This window comes from Triticum urartu, chromosome 3A, assembly GCF_056163025.1.
Source record: "Triticum urartu cultivar PI428250 chromosome 3A, HENAU_Tu73, whole genome shotgun sequence".
Taxonomy (NCBI): Eukaryota; Viridiplantae; Streptophyta; class Magnoliopsida; order Poales; family Poaceae; genus Triticum; species Triticum urartu.
Genome location: NC_141875.1, coordinates 726,108,328 through 726,113,449, shown reverse-complemented (window position 1 = coordinate 726,113,449; position 5,122 = coordinate 726,108,328).

Sequence of the window (5,122 nt, the reverse complement as noted above, 5' to 3'; positions counted from 1 at the left end):
AACTAGGAAAGGGGGGGTAGGACTCCTCCTGGCGCGCCTCCTCTTGGCCGGCCGCCCCCCCATCCCCCTTTGAGCCTTTATATACGGAGGCAGGGGCACCCCCTAGAGACACAAGTTGATCCACGTGATCATATTCTTAGCCGTGTGCGGTGCCCCCTTCCACCATAGTCCTCGATAATATTGTAGCAGTGCTTAGGCGAAGCCCTGCGACATTAGTACATCAAGATCGTCACCACGCCGTCGTGCTGACGGAACTCTTCCCCGACACTTTGCTGGATCGGAGTCCGGGGATCGTCATCGAGCTGAACGTGTGCTAGAACTCGGAGGTGCCGTAGTTTCGGTGCTTGATCGGTCGGGCCGTGAAGACGTACGACTACATCAACCTAACGCTTCCGTTGTCGATCTACAAGGGTACGTAGATCACACTCTCCCCTCTCGTTGCTATCCATCACCATAATCTTGCATGTGCGTAGGAATTTTTTTGAAATTACTACGTTCCCCAACAGTGCAATCATCTCGGAGTTGGAATATACGCTTTGATAAGTTGATCAAAGCATATAGTTTTATACAGACTTGCGGTGAAGCCTGTATTTACAAGAAAGTGAGTGGGAGCACTACATCATTTCTGATAAGTATATGTGAATGACATATTGTTGATCAGAGATAATGTAGAATTATTCTGCAAAGCATAAAGGAATGTTTGAAAGGAGTTTTTCAAAGAAAGACCTCGGTGAAGCTGCTTACATATTAAGCATCAAGATCTATAGAGATATATCAAGACGCTTGATAAGTTTTTCAATGAGTACATACCTTGACAAGATTTTGAAGTAGTTCAAAATGGAACAGTCAAAGAAGGAGTTCTTGCCTGTGTTACAAGGTGTGAAGTTGAGTAAGACTCAAAACCCGACCACAGTAGAAGATAGAGAGAGAATGAAAGTCATTCCCTATGCCTCAGCCATAGGTTCTATAAAGTATGCCATGCTGTGTACCAGATCTATTGTATACCCTGCCCTAAGTTTGGCAAGGGAGTACAATAGTGATCTAGGAGTAGATCACTGGACATTGATCAAAATTATCCTTAGTGGAATAAGGATATGTTTCTCGATCATGGAGGTGACAAAAGGTTCGTCGTAAAGGGTTACGTCAATGCAAGTTTTGACACTGATCCAGATGACTCAAAGTCTCAGTCTGGATACATATTAAAGTGGGAGCAATTAGCTAGAGTAGCTCCGTGCAGAGCATTGTTGACATAGAGATTTGCAAAATACATACGGATCTGAATGTAGCAGACCCGTTGACTAAACTTCCCTCAGAAGCAAAACATGATCACACCTTAGTACTCTTTGGGTATTAATCACATAGCGATGTGAACTAGATTATTGACTCTAGTAAACCCTTTGGGTGTTGGTCACATGACGATGTGAACTATGGGTGTTAATCACATGGTGATGTGAACTATTGATGTTAAATCACATGGCGATGTGAACTAGATTATTGACTCTAGTGCAAGTGGGAGACTGAAAGAAATATGCCCTAGAGGCAATAATAAATTTATTATTTATTTCCTTATATCATGATAAATGTTTATTATTCATGCTAGAATTGTATTAACCGGAAACATAATACATGTGTGAATACATAGACAAATAGTATGTCACTAGTATGCCTCTACTTGACTAGCTTGTTGAATCAAAGATGGTTAAGTTTCCTAGCCATAGACATGAGTTGTCATTTGATTAACGGGATCACATTATTAGAGAATGATGTGATTGACTTGACCCATTCCGTTAGCATAGCACTTGATCGTTTAGTTTGTTGCTATTGCTTTCTTCATGACTTATACATGTTCCTATGACTATGAGATTATGCAACTCCCGTTTACTGGAGGAACACTTTGTGTGCTACCAAACGTCACAACGTAACTGGGTGATTATAAAGGTGCTCTACAGGTGTCTCCAAAGGTACTTGTTGGGTTGGCATATTTCGAGATTAGGATTTGTCACTCCGATTGTCGGAGAGGTATCTCTGGGCCCTCTTGGTAATGCACATCACTTAAGCCTTGCAAGCACTGCAACTAATGAGTTAGTTGTGGCATGATGTATTACGGAACGATTAAAGAGACTTGCCGGTAACGAGATTGAACTAGGTATTGAGATACCGACGATCGAATCTCGGGCAAGTAACATAACGATGACAAAGGGAACAACGTATGTTGTTATGCAGTCTGCCCGATAAAGATCTTCGTAGAATATGTAGGAGCCAATATGAGCATCCAGGTTCCGCTATTGGTTATTGATCGGAGACGTGTCTCGGTCATGTCTACATAGTTCTCGAACCCGTAGGGTCCGCACGCTTAACGCTACGATGACAGTTATATTATGAGTTTATATGTTTTGATGTACCTAAGGAGTTCGGAGTCCCGGATGAGATCGGGGACATGACGAGGAGTCTCGAAATGGTCGAGACGTAAAGATCGATATATTGGACGACTATATTCGGACTTCGGAAAGGTTCCGAGTGATTCGGGTATTTTTCGGAGTACCGGAGAGTTACGGGAATTCGCCGGGGAGTATATGGGCCTTATTGGGCCATACAGGAATAGAGGAGATAGGCCAAAAGGAAGGAGGCCTGCGCCCCCCCCCCCCCTCTGGTCCGAATTGGACAAGGGGTGCAGCCCCCTTTTCCTTCTCCCTCTCCTCCTCTTTCCTTCACTCCTACTCCAACAAGGAAAGGAGGAGTCCTACTCCCGGTGGGAGTAGGACTCCCCCCTTGGCGCGCCCTCCTCCTAGGTCGGCCGCCTCCCCCCTGCTCCTTTATATACAGGGGAAGGGGGGCACCTCTAGACACACAAGTTGATCAAGTTGATCATCTCTTAGCCGTGTGCGGTGCCTCCCTCCACCATAGCCCACCTCGATAATACTGTAGCGATGCTTAGGCGAAGCCCTGCATCGATAGAACATCAACATCGTCACCACGCCGTTGTGCTGATGAAACTCTCCCTCAACACTCGGCTGGATTGGAGTTCGAGGGACGTCATCGGGCTGAACGTGTGCTGAACTCGGAGGTGCCGTACGTTCGGTACTTGATCGGTCGGATCGTGAAGACGTACGACTACATCAACCGCGTTGTGCAAACGCTTCCGCTTTCGGTCTACGAGGGTACGTGGACAACACTCTCCCCTCTCGTTGTTATGCATCACCATGATCTTGCGTGTGCGTAGGAAAATTTTGAAATTACTACGTTCCCCAACAGAGAGATCAATAGTTTCTATAAAACAAATCCACCACCGTGCTCTAAAAGATATAGGTGAAGCACTAGAGCAAAACTATAAAGCTCAAAAGATATAAGTGAAGCACATAGAGTATTCTATCAAATTCCAAATCATGTATGGCTCTCTCAAAAGGTGTGTACAGCAAGGATGATTGTGGTAGACTAACAAGCAAAGACTCAAATCATAAAATACGCTCCAAGAAAAACACATATCATGTGGTGAATAAAAATATAGCTCCAAGTAAAGTTACCGATAGAAGTAGACGAAAGAGGGGATGCCTTCCGGGGCATCCCCAAGCTTTGGCTGTTAGGTGTCCTTAGATTATCTTGGGGGTGCCATGGTCATCCCCAAGCTTAGGCTCTTTCCACTCCTTGTTCCATAATCCATCAAATCTTTACCCAAAACTTAAAAACTTCACAACACAAAACTTAAAGTAGAAAACTCGTGAGCTCCGTTAGCGAAAGAAAACAAAAGACCACTTCAAGGTACTGTAATTAACTCATTCTTTATTTATATTGGTGTTGTACCTACTGTATTCCAACTTCTCTATGGATTATAAACTATTTTACTAGCCATAGATTCATCAAAATAAGCAAACAACACACGAAAAGCAGAATCTGTCAAAAACAGAACAGTCTGTAGTAATCTGTAGCTAGCGCAAGATCTGGACCCCAAAAATTATAAAATAAACTGCTGGACATGAGTAATTTATCTATTAATCATATTAAAAAATAATTAACTAAATATCACTTTCCAAATAAAAATGACAGAAGTTCTCGTGAGCGCTAAAGTTTCTGTTTTTTACAGCAAGTTCAACAAGACTTTCCCCAAGTCTTCCCAACGGTTCTACTTGGCAAAAAAAAACTAATTAAAAAAAAAACAAAACCAAAACAGAGGCTAGATAATTTATTTATTACTAAACAGGAGCAAAAAGCAAGGAATAAAAATAAAATTGGGTTGCCTCCCAACAAGCGCTATCGTTTAACGCCTCTAGCTAGGCATAACAAGCAAGAATAGATCTAGATATTGCCATCTTTGGTAGGAAATCCATAAGTGGCTCTCATGATAGATTCATATGGTAATTTTATTTTCTTTCTAGGGAAGTGTTCCATGCCCTTTTTTAATGGAAACTGGAATCTAATATTCCCTTCCTTCATATCAATAATTGCACCAACCGTTCTAAGGAAAGGTCTACCAAGAATAATAGGGCAAGAAGGATTGCAATCTATATCAAGAACGATAAAATCTACTGGCACATAATTCCTATTTGCAACAATAAGAACATCATTAATTCTTCCCATAGGTTTCTTAATAGTGGAATCCGCAAGATGCAAGTTTAGAGAGCAATCATCAAAATCACGGAAATCTAGCAAATCACACAAAGTTTTGGGAATAGTGGAGACACTAGCACCCAAATCACACAAAGCATAAAACTCATAATTTTTAATTTTAATTTTAATAGTTGGTTCCCACTCATCATAAAGTTTTCTAGGGATAGAAACTTCCAATTCAAGTTTTTCTTCATAAGATTGCATCAAGGCATCAACGATATGTTTAGCAAACGCTTTATTTTGACTATAAGCGTGAGGAGATTTTAGCACGGATTGCAACAAGGAAATACAATCAATCAAAGAGCAATTTTCATAGTTAAATTCCTTGAAATCCATAATAGTGGGTTTAGCAACATCTAGGGTTTTAATTTCTTCAATCCCACTTTTATCAAATTTAGCATCAAGATCAACAAATTCCGAATTCTTAGAACGCCTTCTAGGTAAACATGGATCATATTCAGTCCCATCATTATCAAGATTCATATTGCAAAACAAAGATTTAATAGGGGACACATCAATA